The 19,232-nt window shown below is 39.5% G+C and overlaps 1 long non-coding RNA gene across 3 annotated transcripts in view; it reads left to right on the top strand.

Annotated features, from left to right (window-relative positions):
- Positions 1-19,232, top strand: part of LOC120741739 — a 431,134-nt gene that overhangs the window by 150,558 nt on the left and 261,344 nt on the right. For all 3 annotated transcript variants that reach the window (XR_005697678.1, XR_005697679.1, XR_005697677.1), the window contains exon 6: positions 17,802-17,960. This is a non-coding gene — a long non-coding RNA (uncharacterized LOC120741739). The remainder of the gene's footprint in view (positions 1-17,801; positions 17,961-19,232) is intronic.

Raw genomic sequence — 19,232 nt, forward strand, 5'->3', positions numbered from 1 at the left:
ACATTGTTATTTTAAAACATTGTCATTATGTTACTTTTGAAAATATTATTTCAAATCTTAACCCTCCAAGTGTTTTTTAAGTAGTCCAAGGGGATGCAGTGTTTCATTAATACAAGAAAAAAAAGAAAAAATACTAAAGAGCAATAATAAAAATGTCAAACTTCATTTTACCGTGTACAGATGTATATAGATGTGTTTAAGTGGTAGGTTTTTTTGTGTGTGCACATGAAAACAAAGAAGTGAGAGAAGATCCGAAAAAAAGAAAAACAAATCACTGAATTAGTATTAGTGTTATGTTTACTTAACAAGAAAAACTGTCTTTAGCATTCACATTACCCTGATGCCTTTGATGCTGAGACTACCAAGACCTATTTATACAGTGTTCAGTAATACAACCCCCCCCCATGCACTGTAAAATAAAGATACAGCATCCTCCCATGGTTTGGGCTGCAGCCTTGGATTCGAGTTGCATTGCACTTGTTGGGTCTTTTGCAGTTAGCTTCTTGACCTCTTCTCCAGTGTGGTTTACTCGACGAGTTTCAAGCAATTTGTAAACAATACATTAAATATTAATTCCAAGGGAAGCCACACTCCTGCTGGTAGATCCTACTACTCTTCAGAAAGAACAGTGCTTATTTGAAGTGAAGTGTTGTCCTTTCACAAACGAGAACGTTTAAATAGAGGCTAATATGTTTCACTCGCTGCATGTTACACTAATCCTGTTGTTCAAATGCAGGATCCCCCACCATTTCTTATTAGCAATGTACACGGGCATCCCCCACAAATTAATGACAGCTATTTATGAGAAATGCTAGCTAATAATTTAATGCTTGTGAGCAGCAACCAGACTGATTACAATATAATTATAACATTACTCCTATGTAGCTGAAGCTGTAGAGGCTGACAGAGAATTCAAAGAGTGAGAAAACTTTTACTTTCATATCTTCATCCACCATATACACTTCTTACTTCATAGAGTATGTGCATGTGCCATGTTTACACTGTATATATGTGATAGTGACAAACCTGAAAGAGTCGACTCTTCGTGTATCAAGGACTAAGAGTGAACTGTATCATGTGACTGATACAGTCAACTAAAGCAGCATTTTAAAGAGGTGCTCTGAAAGTCCCAGTTGATCCTTCCCATTTATCCATTTTCTAGACCTTGTAGCCTGTTCATATTCAATAAGGCACACAAATACATTTCAACCTTTGGGCAATTGTAAGGTTGCACACCTCTTCATCAGGAGGTAAGCAGTGTGGATATGCCATCTGTACAAAAAGCTTCAGTAAATCAAAATAAAAGCTGCACTGTAGTCTTTAAAAATAGTGGCTGTGGCTCAGCGGGTAGAGCAGGTCATCTACTAGTTGGAAGGTTGTTGGTTTGATCACTGTCTGTGCCAGTCTGCATACTGCATTGTCCTTGGGCAAGATACACACCTTGAGTTACTCCTGATGCATTCATGAGTGTGAATATCAGGTAGAGAGCATTGGAAAAAAGTCACTGTATGAATGATGTTTCTTAAGTTGAAAAGTGCAAATTTATTTATATGAAAAAAGAAGGACCTTTGGATAATATAGAGAAAACTCCAACAATTAGATGACCCATTTGAGCAAGCACTTGGCAACAGTAGGAAGGAAAAACTCCCTCTTAACAGGAAGAAATCTCCAGCAGACCTAGGCTCAGGGAGGGGCAGATGGCTGGGGTGAGAGGAAGGAGACCGGACCAATCCATTAAAATTTGAAGAATCTAAAATTTCTAAACCATACCGTAAAATATCACAAATTTAGATGCATGCAGTTCTGGCAATATATTAATTTGATTTTAACACTCCTTTTAACACTCCACACAGCTTAATTGCAATCCATCTCTACTTCTGTTTTCTTAACCACTTATTCAATTTTGATTCACAGTGAGCTGTCACAGGTTACATCCTGGACAGGACCGTACATCCAGTCCATTGCAGGCCTAACTTAATTTAACAATACAGTGAAATCAGTGAATTCAGTGAAAAGGGGTACACTGGAGTCAAATATTTATCTAAATGAGACCTTGGTGTCACAGATGAGCAGAGTTCACTGAGAATGATTCTCAGTATGCCCCCTTTGTTGAGGCATAACATTTCAGTTTACACACTTGCAAAGTAACCTCTAAACAAAATGCACAAAATAATTTTCTCTAAAATAAAATCAGCCTTTGAAACAATGTTTAGAATCTTGTACCACTGTGAATAGAACTGATGGCAATAGTGAACAATGTTCACAGCAGAAAAAGCATCAAATCATCCAGAGAAGCCACTCTGGCAGTGTAATCTACTTCCCTGCTCTCTGCGTGTGGATGCCTGGTATGTTATACATCACAGCATTGTTCTGTTATTGAAAACATGGAAAATCACTTTAATGGCGCTTCTTATCAGCCAAATGTTTTGTCAGTTATGACAAAGTTTGGAGGAAAATGTTGCCAACGAACGATAGCTTAACGCCATATCAGTTGCCAAGTGAAGACTAGAATGGGGCTATGACTGTGTGGGAATTTTCTTTGTCACTGCTCAGTGGACGCTTCGGGTTCTCAGGTCTGAGAGGAATGAATGGTGATGTGAGTGAGAGTACCTGATTAAATAAAGGATAAAAAATGACTCCCACTCTCCTTGATCACCCACGTCGTCTGTCTTGTTTGTTTTTCCTGCGTGCTGTCATTCTTTCTATTTTGTCACCCTGTCACTTTCTTTGTGTTGCTCTTTGGAATGTTGCTATTGTGCATATGGCTGTGCATGTTTCTAACTACATATTTATTTGTGTTCATAACCCCGTATCTACATGTAAGAATAGGCAGATCTAAATCTGCATACGTGTGCACTTCAGTCTATTTGTTACTGATTTCAGACATTGGACTGAAGTAGGGAATGATTTACAGGGCAATGCTGTCATGTACACATATTGTTTAGAATCACCTGCATGCAACTGCATTACACTTTGAACACAAAGACACCTCTATGTAGTATATACTACACAGCGTAATGATTTCAACTTTTTTAGGTTTAGTTTTTCATTAAAACAGCTAACTACTGCAAAATGTGTAAGAAGACAAAAGAATGAAACGTGTCAGAGTGTCAGAAGTCAGATAACTCAGTAGGTACTTCTCTGTGTTTGTGTTCCATAGCTGAATGATTGTGAATGCTTCCTTTGGTTCCTTCAAGACGTGGGACCCATGGATATCCAGGCAGCCAGGCAGGATTTGATCCTTGCTGTTATTGACAGTCCTCTTACAGTTTCTTGTGCACTATTTATTCATTCAAAAATAACATTATAATAAATAACATAATAATTTGTGATACTTGGTGTGTGATTTTCATCACACACAAGAACAAAGAAAGTCTTAAAATGTTTCACTTTGTCTGTGATGAAAAGACAATATATGAAAGTTTACCCCTTTGAAGAATATAATGAAAGAAAAAAACCTTTTGATAAATTATCTTTTTGAGCTGCATTAGTATAATTACTTATCAGTATTTACACATCTATACTTTCAAAACAGTGTTGTGGTAAAGCGTGTAATAGAAACATGGGTCCACTGTGTAGATGTCACACTTTGCCTCTCCTAAGCGTGAAACAGGCACACATGCTTAAGCTGCAATAAGCTGCAGTAAGCTGCAGTAAGTTGCAGTAAGTTGCAGTAGGCTGCAGTAGGCTGCAGAACCAGTAGAGGGCAATATTTTATTCCAAGACATGAAAATAGTCAAGGGAAACGTTTAAATAGACATTGCTAAAAAATTTACATGTAAATACAATATTAGCTACCTAGCTTAATCACTTCCTAATCACTTGCCCGTTTGCGTGACTTGACGCTTTACATCTTTTTGCAGTCTGTTTACCTTTTAATCATTTGGTGTTTTAACTGTTTAGCGATTGCTGTAGTAGTTTTATGTGCTTTAAGCTTAGATTAATTTCTGGAAAAATGCAGTTATATTTAAAAATCGATTCAGGATTTAATGAATTGGTATCACATTATTCAAGCTAAAATCGATTTTTTAAACCTACCCCTAATTTCATACCTTCTTGGTCAGCAGCAATGTGTATATATTATCCAGCATGTCTATTAAATGCTTTGCTGTGATAACGGGTTGATATTTTCATATAGCCACGATTAAAAAGTTTTTTTTTAATTTAATAAAATATATATACAAAGTTAGTTAACCTGCTATGTAGGCTGCTATGTATATAAGTGTATTTGTGTGTTTACATTTACAAAGGCCAGAACTCTCCACCAACACCTCCAACTGCTTGCAGCAGATTGGTTGGGAGTTTTTCCTTCTCACTATCACCAACTGCTTCGTTACAGGGGTTTGTCTGATTATTTAGGTTTTTCTCCCAAATCTTGGTACATATTGTACAGTCTTTACTTTACACTATGAAGCATTTTGAGGCAAATGTCACTGTAATTTGGCACTATACAAATAAAACTGAATAGAAGTGATTTGAAAGCAAACTTAGAAATGGCCCCAGCTAGTTTGGAAATTCTACATTATCTGTAAAGCCAACTACAAAACAGGACAAAAATCGGTTGTGCCTGATTATGTGATATCATCATGAACACGTTTTGACCTGAACAGTACTGAGCATCAAGAACAAAATACAGTGTTGGATCTGACAGCTGATCATATTATTCTGTGTAGTGTATCAGAGTTGATCAATGCCACATTTGGGCAACATGCAGTGTAAGAGCAACAAGTTCTGTTATGTGATCTAAATAAAAGGCTAATGTTCCTCCTTGTTTCCATTCAATTCTTAAAATTTATATCACATAAACCTGTCAGACTTGATTGTTTTCTTTTATAATTTAATCCAGTGCAGAAATGTAGCTATACAGAGTAAACTGTCTCTCAGCCCAGGTATGGTGAGACTTCCTAACTCTACAATCTCCTCATCTGACACACTGACCATTTATCAGAGAAAAGAATCGCATAGTCAGAAACCTGTGTAAGAATGTGCGCTAAATGGAAGAAAACAGCCTGCAGAACAAATGGCTTCTTGGCTTCAGTTCATACTGGGAAATGTTGTGTTTTTTCACATAATGTGTGATGAGTAGATAAGAAAAGAAACAACGAGCAGAAGTTGTTGCTGATCTCTTCAGTAGTTTCATTTTTGTCCTTTAATGTGGCTTTACATTGAAAAGCTGGTATGCAGTCAGACGCTTTCATCTGCATCCTCTGTATTTTCAGGGTGTATTTCCACCACTCTCCATCAGTCAGTGCATGTATGCCGATGAGTCTCTTTATGGAAGGGTTTGTGTGTCTAGATGTGTATTTTTGCAACTGCAACCTACCTCTCCTCACGCTGCCATAAACGCTGCTGTCTCTCCACCTCTCTCTCTCTTTTCCTCTCTCTCTGATATACATAGCAATGACCCCTGTCTCAGTCATGCTGGCACCATGCTGTGAATTCCATCTAAGCAGAAAAACAAGTGGAGATTGTTATGCAAATGGCTATGTGGTGGGCCTTGTGCAGGAGGAGAAAAATGGCAATGTTTGTATCCTTATGTGGGTGCTGGGTGGCAGTAAGAGAGGGGGGAAAAGACAAGATACAGAAAGGGAAGAGAAAGAAAGGGGAATGAAAAAGGAGTGGAAGGAAAATGGAGGGGGCAGGAAACATATTAAAGATACAGAAAAGAGACAGGATGGCATGATAAGATGCTCTTTTGAAAGTATGTTTACAGGAATAAACTCTGCCATAGGCAGGTGGTCTATACCTGCAGGATGTGCTTACCATGTAAGTTATTCTCACTGATCAGCCAGGGGTAACTGGGTACACCATGCAAATAAGTCTCTTCTTGCAGGGAGTTTGTATATTTTCATATATCATATTTATGCCCATATTTCTGTAAATGCTAACTCTTTCTTTTTCATCCTGTCAGCATGCGGCCTAGGTACACACAAACACGTGCAAACCCCACACCCACTCACAGCACGATGCGTTGAGAGGTAATGAAGGGAAATAGCTGGTTAGTTACTGTTTAATTGTCATTGCACTTGATGGGGAATACGTCAACCTGGCGCAGCTTCACTGACCAGAAAACAATGACTACACACACACACACACACACACACACACGCGCACACACACACACACTTAGAAAAGTGCTGAAGATATGTAGAAGATGAAATTCTTCATGTGTGACCTATATCTCATAAAGTACCTTTTGCTGAAAGTGTAATTGTTACTGACTGGTTGGTTGGTTGTCGATGGGTGGGTGAACAAATCACTATGCTCTGACACTGGCTACAGATGTTTGCACTGTGTTTTATATTATGGCTAAAATACATTCAAGTTTTACGATTTTGCTCCTTGCGTAGCATAGACAAGATGAGAACACTCATGTTTATCAACATTTGTTATAATATGCAGGGTTAATATGGTTGCTTTTCTGTTGCATGGTTCGGTTTAGGAAGAGGTTGTGGTTTACGTAAAAATACACTCTTGTTGACAAATAGCCAATGGGGCTGATTGTAGATTACTTTACTGAGGTGAGAGTGTCTTCAGGGTGGGAAACACCAAGATCTGATACAAAACAAGATAACTTGTTTTGGGAGGTCTGATCTCTCTTCCACGGAGTCAAATACTGGCGCCCTGCAACAGATACTGATATATGTCTCAAAAGCATCCTTTGTTTTTTTATGCTGAGTTTACTGAGATCTGTCACTCCTACCTACTCACATATGGTTATTTGTCTAAAAACACATCACATTTAAATACCCTGTTTTCTCACTTTTCAGTATGTTGTGATGAGAAATATTTTGCTTGGAAAAACTAGCAAGTAAACAGAAATGTAAAAAGCAAGTGAAAATAAAAAGGTGGGAAAAACCTCCCACGCAAGGCATAAACTATGGCTGACAAACTTGCGACTTACACCCTTTAATGTGGCCTGTTTCATTCTCCATAAGAGGACTGATATCACTTGGAATCAAGGCATGTATTGGAAAGACCAACTTGTGCATATATTTGAAAGAATGACTGTGTTTAAGGTTTAAGGAAGAAGATACATTGAACAGAATGGCAATAGAAATATATTTCAACCACAAGACTGACTAGCATCTCATGGTAGAGAGAGAAGACATCTTACAAATCTTGATGAGGTGGCTGTAGCTCAGGAGGTAGAGGGGGTCATCTACTAATCGGAAGGAAGGTGGATCCATCCCTGGCTGCTCCAGTCTTCATGCCAAACATCCTTGGGCAAGATACTAACCCCAAATTGCTCTCTGACGCATCCATCTGTGTGAATGTTAGATAGAAAACATTTAAGCATAGGAGGGAAAAAGTGCTTTGAGTTCTCAGGTAGAGAAGAAAAGCGCTATACAAGAACCAGTCCATTCTCTTTAATAACTGAGGCTCGTTGGAAGATAAACTTTCCCTGGACATCACCAATGTCATCTCAGTGAGCCCATCATCTGTTACAAACCAATTACTTGTGAAAGCCAGCAGCAAAATGGTGATTGGTTAAATATTAATAAATCCAAGTTAGCATTTTCACTGCTCTCACGGGTTTTTTTTGATGGTGATGATAATGATGCCTGAGCTTTTTTTTTTTGGAATTTCCTCTTTCTGTAAGATGTCAACATCTATAAGGACATAATGAACAATCGTGTTCTCTACAGACCGAGAAAAAGCTGGGGGGAATTTTAAAATCTTGCTCTCTCCATCACCAAACAAAAACAATGTGAAATATTCTGGCAAAAAATAATGAATACCTCTGTTCATAGAATTAAAGAGTGAATGGCGGTGATTATGTGGAGATGATGTGAATTCTCAAATCAAATGCTACCAGAAATGGCAACACAAGCATATCTAAATAATCTAATAGATTTGTTTTATCCATGTGGTAAACAAACATTTATTCAAAAACTAGATGGTGTCCTTGCACTGGCCTTGCAGTTCTTTTTTCATAAGCCTTTTCATTTAATTCTGCCAAATAGGCCAAAATTCCTCAAGACGGTTAATGTCTATCTAACTCGTCCCTTACCCCTCAGTTGTCAGACGTAGGGTTAAACTGGAGGTTAGAAAGATTAAACTGATTCAATCATCTCGTCTTACCCTCTGCAAGTAGGTATAAACATAAGGAGTAGAGGTGTTCTTTTTAAAACTATAATTTATCATTCTTTGGTTGCCAAGAACAGACATAAGAAAACAAATGAAATGTACTGCACGCACTTTCGGTATGAATGTCTCTGTTTGATAAAAATGTCTTCCTTGCAGCATTATAGTTGTTACTACTGCAAATTAGTTGCTTATGAACATCATTCTTGGCAGACAGACTTGAAATATGCATGCGTGTGGGTATATCTGTGACCATGTGTGTGCATCTGCTGCACATTACTCACACTCCTTTCTCCAAACCTCTTTTTCTCCTTTTAGTCTTCCTCAAAAAAACTCTGACACACACTGTCTCTTCCACTTTCACTGCCTATGTCACACAAACAAGCCCCCCCCCCCCACACACACACACACACACACACACACACACACACATACACACGCACACCACCACCCGCCAAAACACACACGTTCTTGTGGAGATGCTTCAGCTTGATCGTTATCCAACAGCATCATCAATTATTAGGTCTGGTTTATGAAACCCCAGTGCAACTCGCCACCAAACACACTGTGTGTATTGCTTTTCATAGTGGACACTGATACTTGAGATTTTTTTTCTTTTTGGTTGCTTTGTCTTGAATGAAGGTTGCATCAGTTTACATCAGCAGCAGACAGTGGCGGGCTGGACCCCCCCACCACCACCACCATCACCACCACCAAGCTGTGAGGGCAGTTTCAGTGTTCAGATCGTCACTCTACATGTAGTGCTTTTACAGTTCCTTACTCTAAATGATGAATTAAGTTCAATGAAAACGTACTTTTAACCTCATGTGAGCTCGAGTGAAACCCTGAGGTCCTCGGGTTGCTCCCCGTGAGGGGTGAGTTCAGAGATAGGTGGGTGGTGGGGGGACTGAAGGCGTGTTTCTGTAACACATGATTCGAGGTATTAACCATAAAGGGAAAAAAAGCATAACAGAAAAGCTGTTAGACCCAACTTTGTCCAATCTGGTCTCACAGAATAGTGTTAAATAGATTAAAGGATAAGATTAAATAGAAAAATTAGAAATGTTACAATATTTCCTAGGCTTCAATCATACAGGCTTGCAGACTGATGGGCACCCGTGTGACCAGTAAGGGAAAATGTGGTTGCTGGAAATTGCTTACATTTTCTGTGAAATGGAATGTTGAAGCCCCAGTCACACAGGCCTAGACGCTGACCAGTGAACATCTCAGTTGCTATTATTATATGTGTTACCTAGCCAGTTTGTGGCTGGGGGAGGTTGCTTGCTGCCACTATGTGAAATTGGTTGTATAGAGCAGTGTTTCCCAACCTTTTGGAGCCATGGCACATATTTCCCATTAGAAAAATCACACGGCACACCACCAAACAAAAATGTCACAAAAGCATATTGATCATTTTTTCCTGCACACCAGGTATAGCAGAATTGGTTCGGTTTGGCCCCAGTATACCTTTTTTGATTTCTTCTGACCATTACTCATGCTAGGTCCTTCATCTGGGTCGGAATTTTCTCCAGGACCCAGGTCAGACTGACAACTCTATTGCTATTATGACAGCATGACTATTACATAATTTCTCCTTTGTCTTCTTCTGTTTTAGTGGCAATTGACAACCCATTTAATTAGAGCAGGTAGTTGTACTGCCCTCTAGTGGAAGAGAATGTAATTGTTCTGCCCGTCACTCACACCGATCGCATAGAGTACTAATCAGGTGAAACTAAATAATCTTCCACGACACACCTGATCATTTCTCACAGCACACCTATGTGCCGCGGCACAGTAGTTGGAAAACACTGGTATAGGCGTATAGAAAACCTCCTCAAGATTGTTGCAGTTGCTATGTATGGAAAATGCTCACTTGAATTCCAAACTACTCGCTTAGCAGTAGCGAACCTGTGTGAATGTGATACAAACCCAATGTGTTGTTTTCAGTGATAAAGAAAACTCAATTTTCCACTGCCATTCAGTGGTTTGATAGTAATCTGCTGCCGACCATAGTAACCACAAGGAGGCTTTTGGTGCAGCACCCTCATTGCATTAGATTTTACTCTCTGATGTATCCATTGGAGTTTAAATGAAATCGGCATCTTTACAAAGCTTGTCAGAAGATGTAAGCAAGAAAAGCTCTAAAATCTGGTATATGCTGCACTGACACTAAGCTTCATGACACACTGTGGACCAGCCAACACCAACATATGACATGAAATCTCAAGTCATCACAATCAAATTTTAAACAATTACCTGGATTCTGTGCTCCTCTGCTTTGGAGTCTAAGAAGTGGATTTGCAAATTACATGTTACAAATTTATTTGATCTAAAAAAAAAAAAAAAAACGGACTTTGGAGCATGAGCAACCGTGCTGTTCTTTATCTCCTTAACTCGGGTAAGAAGTTCCTGATAATGTCTCTGGTTGAGGAAAGGCTTAAAATTACAAATGCATCCTGAAAACGTTCGCATGGTGGCACTTGATACGGTGACACCAGCTCCAGTCCACTGCTTATGAAGTTCTACCAAGTACTTCGGTCATTCTGTTGCTCGGGCATTTTTTCATGCCACACTTGTTCTTTCCAATTTCCATTAATATGCTTCCATACAGCATTGTGTCTGTAGGTAGTCTAAAGTCAAATACACTATGCTACATGGTAATTGTGGTGTTTCAATAGTAATTTATTTAAAACTGAAATTTTATTTAAGTACAGAAGATTTGAATAAATTCAGAGTTATAACCCATAATGATCACTCATAATGATCAATCAAAACTGGAAATATTTTGGGTGAAATGTATATCAAAATACAAATATAAATAATATATAAATGGATATAAAAATAATTATACAGGGAGTGCAGAATTATTAGGCAAGTTGTATTTTTGAGGAATAATTTTATTATTGAACAACAACCATGTTCTCAATGAACCCAAAAAACTCATTAATATCAAAGCTGAATGTTTTTGGAAGTAGTTTTTAGTTTGTTTTTAGTTTTAGCTATTTTAGGGGGATATCTGTGTGTGCAGGTGACTATTACTGTGCATAATTATTAGGCAACTTAACAAAAAACAAATATATACCCATTTCAATTATTTATTTTTACCAGTGAAACCAATATAACATCTCCACATTCACAAATATACATTTCTGACATTCAAAAACAAAACAAAAACAAATCAGCGACCAATATAGCCACCTTTCTCTGCAAGGACACTCAAAAGCCTGCCATCCATGGATTCTGTCAGTGTTTTGATCTGTTCACCATCAACATTGCGTGCAGCAGCAACCACAGCCTCCCAGACACTGTTCAGAGAGGTGTACTGTTTTCCCTCCTTGTAAATCTCACATTTGATGATGGACCACAGGTTCTCAATGGGGTTCAGATCAGGTGAACAAGGTGGCCATGTCATTAGTTTTTCTTCTTTTATACCCTTTCTTGCCAGCCACGCTGTGGAGTACTTGGACGCGTGTGATGGAGCATTGTCCTGCATGAAAATCATGTTTTTCTTGAAGGATGCAGACTTCTTCCTGTACCACTGCTTAAAGAAGGTGTCTTCCAGAAACTGGCAGTAGGACTGGGAGTTGAGCTTGACTCCATCCTCAACCCGAAAAGGACCCCACAAGCTCATCTTTGATGATACCAGCCCAAACCAGTACTCCACCTCCACCTTGCTTGGCGTCTGAGTCGGACTGGAGCTCTCTGCCCTTTACCAATCCAGCCACGGGCCCATCCATCTGGCCCATCAAGACTCACTCTCATTTCATCAGTCCATAAAACCTTAGAAAAATCAGTCTTGAGATATTTCTTGGCCCAGTCTTGACGTTTCAGCTTGTGTGTCTTGTTCAGTGGTGGTCGTCTTTCAGCCTTTCTTACCTTGGCCATGTCTCTGAGTATTGCACACCTTGTGCTTTTGGGCACTCCAGTGATGTTGCAGCTCTGAAATATGGCCAAACTGGTGGCAAGTGGCATCTTGGCAGCTGCACGCTTGACTTTTCTCAGTTCATGGGCAGTTATTTTGCGCCTTGGTTTTTCCACACGCTTCTTGCGACCCTGTTGACTATTGTGAATGAAACGCTTGATTGTTCGATGATCACGCTTCAGAAGCTTTGCAATTTTGAGACTGCTGCATCCCTCTGCAAGATATCTCACTATTTTTGACTTTTCTGAGCCTGTCAAGTCCTTCTTTTGACCCATTTTGCCAAAGGAAAGGAAGTTGCCTAATAATTATGCACACCTGATATAGGGTGTTGATGTCATTAGACCACACCCTTTCTCATTACAGAGATGCACATCACCTAATATGCTTAATTGGTAGTAGGCTTTCGAGCCTATACAGCTTGGAGTAAGACAACATGCATGAAGAGGATGATGTGGACAAAATACTCATTTGCCTAATAATTCTGCACTCCCTGTATGTAATCGTTACAAGAATTTATTGAGAAAAAGCGAAATACATTGGAGCAGGAAAGGGTTGAAAAGAAGAGAAAGGTGGTCATGCTTTTGCCAGGAAAAAATGTTGTGGAAGTAAATCAGAAGAACTCTTTATTAACCCATCATAGCATTTTTTTTTTCTGTAACTGTGGCCAAGAAAGGCAGATTTATTTATGTGGCCCATTTCCAACACAGATGAGTAATATTATAAGTAATATTCAAAAATAAATGAACAAAAAAGACTAAAATCTGCCCAGAATGAATATGCTGTGGAAAAACTCCTCCTCAGGTTGGTCCAACCTACACTCCAAGCCTACTCAAGCAGTAATAGCATGACCTTGGTACGGTGAGGGAATCCAGTGTCTCTGTTATTCTGTTCTATTTTGCTGGCGTGTTTTGGTTCCGGGTGTCCCCTTAGGAGGAAAGTAAGTCAGGGACCACCTTCATCTACTCGTTAACACAACTATTTAAACAGCCAAGCACATGCAAACAACTGATTGTGTTATGTTCTCTCTTATAACTTAACTTGTAAAGTAACAACACCTTTTGGTTGTTAGTAACTTACTTTATTAACCATGTTGTGGAAAAGGCACAGGCATCAATGCGCACATACACCACACTTGGTGTTCTCTACTTTACACAGAAAGTAGTACCACAAAAATATAAACTGATTTTACTAAATACATAAAAGATTGCTTTAAAGAATGGTCAAAAATACCTGCTAAAGTACAACCTGAGCTTCAGAATGAGCGGTAGTTCTCTAACTGAAAATGCTTTGCTGATCTCAGAGTTCAGAAGAGAATGACAAGACTACTTCAAGCTGATAGGAAGGCATAAGTAACTCAAAGGTATGCAGAAGAACAGCTCTGAATGCACAACACAGGCAACCTTGAAGCAGATGAGCTATAGCAGAAGACGACCCAACCAGACACGACTCCTGGCAGCGGGAAACTGAGGCTACAATTTGCACCAAAGTTAGAAAGTAGAAGACGATGAAAACCAGTGGAGATTTCTTCTGCCACATTTGAACGGTAACATCAGAATTTGGTGAATCCAGCATTGTACCACGGGGGACCTTATCATTGTCTCAGTGTACTGATCTTCTGATCAAGCACATCCCTTTCGTTACAATGATGCACTTCAGCTCTTCCTACAAACCCAAACTCACTCCCTGTGTAGTTCAACTCATGCTAAGATGAAACAGCCATTGGTCAGCAAGGTCTAGGAATAAATTCATAAACGCTTTCTTTGGTGAACCTGAGGAAGGATCATCCCATCAACAGTCACTTTTGTTTCCCTGCAAGCGAGATATTCTCTCACTTGTTCTCTTGTTGGTGGTCAGCGGGCACTGGCTCTCTATTGTCCTCCCCCTGAGTATCACATAAATCTTCGAAGGCACACAAGCCTACTGTGACCTAGGCCTAGATGGCTAATGAGACAGGCACCCCGGTGTGGGCCGAACTCAACACCATCAACCTCACTTGTATTTTCTCATTTATTTATTTCTTTATCATTTGAATCATGTTCAATATTTAAGAATATCCTTGTACAAAAATTAATGCATCATGTTTTTTTTAGGTCAGTTAAAAACCATGCTAAATATTCAAGCATAAAAAACTGAAATTCATAATACTGCTGAAAGAACATTCTTCCAGAGACTTGCATGAAGATCTGGTCATAAATAGTAGCCCAACCGTAGTAAGAGACTGTATGGACTTTAGTTCGTCACCCTCACTTTTGGTTGTTGGTAGGAAGCATTAGGGACAGCACATGTCTAGAAAAATAATGAAATGACTTTTAGTTTGGGTTATAGATATTTACAATGATTATTAAAAGTGCTATTATTGCTATAAAAAACATTGACAGTAACGTTATTATTAATTGTAATACTAACAAAAGTGGTAAGACTGATTGTTAATGTAATGATGTGGGGATAGCAGATACCAAATCTTAGCAGTCAGTGGAGACAAAGCTGAATAAAACATTTCTGTCTGACAGTGTAATGAACACAGTGGCTTGTGGGGACTGTAAAAAAAAGTTCTATTTTCATTTTCAACCTCCATCAAATTCTCATCATAATTATGTCAATATCCCTCCAAATGCAAACACTTCCAATCCTGACAGAAAGTAATATGGTGAAAGGCCATTAAAAATGAACCCCCCCCCCCAACACACACACACACACACGCATATGCACAGCAATCACCTCCTAACTTGCCCCCGCCCTCCACCCAATAAAACTTTTGGCAGGCCTGAGCTGTTGTAATTGGCAGCCAGCTTGCCGTGCCGATAGACTCCCCTCAGTCCTACGGGTCAAGAGTAATTTACTGAGCTGCTAAACGCCACTAGTTTCTCTCCCTTTCTCTCTTTCTACCCAGTCCAATCTCCCTTACCCTCAGCCCCTCCCCCCCTCATCCCAGCATCCATATTGGAATTCCCATCCAGGCTGTATTACAAGCCGAGATGATGGCTTAATCCCTTGTTAATTAGGGACAACATCTCCAGCAGCTGAGGCTAAAGCGGAGAGTGGCAGAGGCTCCAGAGACATGAGGGCTCTGGCCGAGCTTGTGGCCCAGTCAGGAAAACCTGGCTCATGCTCAGAGAGCTGGCGAGGGACGGGGGTTAGGAGAAGGGGGGGGCTTGGATGTTACGCTGGATGAGGATTGAAAAGGGCTCCTGTCTAATCCTCACTGATGGCTCTTCTAGGCTAATGGAGTCTGGACAACTGGCCAACCGGATGCTGCTGCTGGCGCTGCGCTTGCCCACTCCACTCCACTTCAGTGGGTCAGGTGCATTGTGGTTTCACTATGAATCTAGTTAGAAGGCTCCATTATTCATTTGGCCGATGAGCGCCAAACAAAATGCCTTTTTCTTGGGATTTGTTTGGCCATACTCAGATTGCCAGGTTTTCCAGTTTTTTTTTGTGTGTTGTGTGTGTGTGTGTGTGTGTGTGTGTGTGTGTGTGTGTGTGTCTGTGCACCTTCCCTTGTGGCCACTTAAGATTGCTCCAAAAGTGAGTCAGCCCCCATAAACAACCATATTAAATTGAAAAACTTAACTTATTTTTAGCCTGGTACAAAAAAAATGTCTCAGGTCGTTGTTTCCACCTTCATTACAATAGTGTGATGGCTGGGTTGGGTAAGGTTGTGATTGTTTTGATTGACATGTATGTTAGGTAGATAGGTCTCACAAGTAGATTTAGCCATATTTGGGCCAATTTAATTGAAATATCAAAAAAATTATTTGATCTATCTATGCCTGTGCGTGTGCTAACTTAGCTTGCTAACCAATATTGACTCAGCTAATAACTTACCTGTAATCCAAATATAGTAACTTCTGACTCCAAACCTACCTTGTGCTAAAGTTTAAAGTTAGGAACATGGTCTGCTGTCTGTTCTTATCTATATTATAACCAGAGTTACAAAACTGGACCTAATTACTGTGTTTGAGCTGTTGGTGTCTTTTGGAGGCCTTGTTTTTTTTTTTTTTTAGTTATTTGACTGAAAATATGTCTTGCTAGGCGTGAGAACCAGAGATGGGCAGTAACGCGTAATCCGATTACTTTTTTCAAGTAACGAGTAAAGTAAGGGATTACTATTGCAAAAAAGGTAATTAGATTACTGTTACTTTCCCGTAAGCACGCTGCATTACTGCCTTACTAAAACCATGATTTTTTTGCGAGAGTGTCTCATGACAATGAAGTAAGCGAGTGCGACGTTCGTGGCAACAGCTGTGTGCAGATCAACAATGGATCATATATCGAGTGCGGGAGAGAGCATGAGCGTGCAGCGTTTAAAGCGTGGAAGTACTGACCTTACTTTGAGTTTGATTCTGTAAAAAGTGACAAAAACATTAGCGTCCGCTGTTCACTGCGTGAGAAGAAAACTTCTTTTTACAGCAAAAACCCCCCTTAACTTCCGAGCAAGCACCGAGTGCGCCACCAGGGGATGGGAAATTCACAGACAAACTCGTAGATTCTTCCACTGACCGCTGCAGCACACCTGCACCAGGGCACACACCCGCCTGCTATACAGGTGAAAATAGAGCAACAGGACCGCTGAGTTATTGATTTTATTTATTTTCTGCTGTGTTTCACTGGCATTTATTTGAAAGACTTAGTGTAAACACAAAGAAAAATTTATTTTATGTGCTGGAATGTGCAGAAAATAGGTTTAAATGTTAAATAAATTTCTTCCAGTCAGAGAATGTTCCATATAATTTAATTTTTGCTTGATGCATAAAGTTAAAAGATTAAAACTAATAAAACAACTTTTAAAAAGAGACTTTTCTATTTGATTACGTTTTGTATGATGGATTATGCAGAAAAAGTAGAATTGGGCTGAAAGATCTCTCGCTTTATCACCTATTCAGGTTGTAAATCGTGTTTTTGAAAAGTAACTAAGTAACTAAGTAATTAATTACTTTTGAAAATAAGTAATCAGTAAAGTAACAGGATTACTTTTTGGGGGAAGTAATCAGTAATTAGTTACTGATTACTTTTTTCAAGTAACTTGACCAACACTGGTGAGAACATTAAAGTTTGTGCTTTGAAATTGTAGTATTTTGTTGATCTGTGTCTTTGCACCAATTATGGAGCTATCCTATATCCTGAGCTGATAACTCTGCACTTTGCCTGTCCTTTAGAGATGTTTTGGGCTCAAAAAACTCCAACATGAAAGCAGCCAAAATTCTATTTGCGCCTTTAGGCTGCTTCTTTTATAAATCTTGCAGGTTAAAAATGTGGCGTTCAGAAGGCATGTGGCAATGTCATGGCTATGTTGGTCTTTTTATATAGCCTGAGATTCACACAGTCAAATTATGGTTACGTATTTTATGGTAGCAAAAAGCAAGTATTGATAGCATAACTCAGTTTTTCATTGTCTCCAGGAAATTAATGCAAGTAATTTAAATGTCCTCTGAAGTCACAGATATGTGACTGGTGTGTGTGTGTGTGTTTGTGTGCATTTTTATGAGTATTTGTTCATCACCTCATCTGCTTTTCTTGACAGCTATGGATCATATTTCCCATGGTGTGCACAAAGCCTCAGCACCATTCAGGCAAACAAACAAACAAACTTAATCCCAGTCATAAGCATCTCTACATTATGTTTTCTTGTGTAAAATTGTCTTGTGTAAAACTGTCTGGGGGCGGAATTTGCAGGTAAATGAAGGGAGAAACAGCAGGAGTGGGGGGGTGGGTATGGCTGAGAGTCAGCAGCATGAAAAATGAGGGGTAAAGAGGCAGATGAAAAGTGCATCTTCTTACGTTTCCTTTTCAGGTGGCAACAAAAGCCCATTTATTTGGGCCTGCATTTCCACTGGCAAAGTGTTGGAGTGTACTGTTAGCGGAGTGCATTATAAATACAGCCAGGCTTGCCGCTGTCCCCCCTCCTCCTCTCCCCGGATGGCCCAGGCTCCTGTGGAGCTCCAAACACTAGGTAATTATCCAGCACCACACCGCCTGCTGCTTCACTACCTGTGTGTCCAGCGCCACTAGAGAGAAGGATGGATGGAAGGGGTGGGGGAGAGAGACAGAGAGGGACAGATGGAAATGGAGAAGGATCAAGGCAGAGGGACAGAAAACTGTGTGTCTGTGTGAACGTAGAAGGAGAGAAGGAAAATGTGGAAATGTTTGATGCTTCTTTTTAAAGTATCAAACACAGGATGCGAGTCAACAAATGTACAGTACAGTGGGGAAAAAACACAATGCACATGCAGAGAAAAAAACTATTAGCAGTTATGCTGCCTACTCATGAACTGTTTCAAAAATCATTGCACAAGTTAACGAACACTTGTGCGTCCCATGGAATATTTTGTAATATGTTGACACGATTCTATTACATAATTTCTGCAGGTCTCTCATAGCCACACCTTTTAGTAAAGTGTATGCCCAGTTTATGTGAATGCCCTTTTCACACAGAGAGATTTCAAAAGAAAGAACTTGAAGCAAATGTGCAGATTTGTCTCTCTTCCCTCACCACCAGCTGGTCACAGCAGATAGCTGCCTCTCCCTGAGCCTGGTTCTACCAGAGCTTTCTTCTTGTTAAAAGTTTTTCCTTCCCACTGTTGCCAAGTGGGGGCTGTCTGATTGTTTTGGTCAACTATTGTATGTTTTTTACCTTACAATATAAAGCACCTTGAGGCAGCTGTTGTTTTGGCTTGGTTCTATATAAATAAAAATGAATTTATCCAAGTTTAATATAGTTAATTCACAAACACAAAAGAAACTGATATTAATAGCAAATAAAATAAGGTAGTTGTACTGCCCTAATAATGAATAAAAAACCCTTTTTATTCATGTTATGAATACTGGTGCTATTAATAGCTCTGACCATGTGTAATTATACGATTTCTTTTTGTAACTTATGGAGCTTTTCTGTCTCTCATTTGACTATTTTTCATACCAGTGCCCCGGTCTGCACTACACATGGCAGACTCTGTTCTGGAATTATTAACATAATATAACGTAGGCCTACTGAAGGAAAATATTAATAGAGACCATCAATTAAGGTGGTTTTCCTTTCCTCTTCCAGAAATGTTTTTTTTTTTTTTATTTTAATTCTTTATACTGCCATTAAAATACAATGTAGTCATGGGAGAATTCACATAGTTAGTAACGATACGCAGTGGCACAAACCAGTGATCTGTATGCCAGACAAGGGCCAGATGTCATGACCTGGGCTTGATGAGGGCCTGTATGAAGTAGACCT

This window comes from Simochromis diagramma, unplaced genomic scaffold (genome assembly GCF_900408965.1).
Source record: "Simochromis diagramma unplaced genomic scaffold, fSimDia1.1 OVJJ01000486.1, whole genome shotgun sequence".
Classification (NCBI taxonomy): Eukaryota; Metazoa; Chordata; class Actinopteri; order Cichliformes; family Cichlidae; genus Simochromis; species Simochromis diagramma.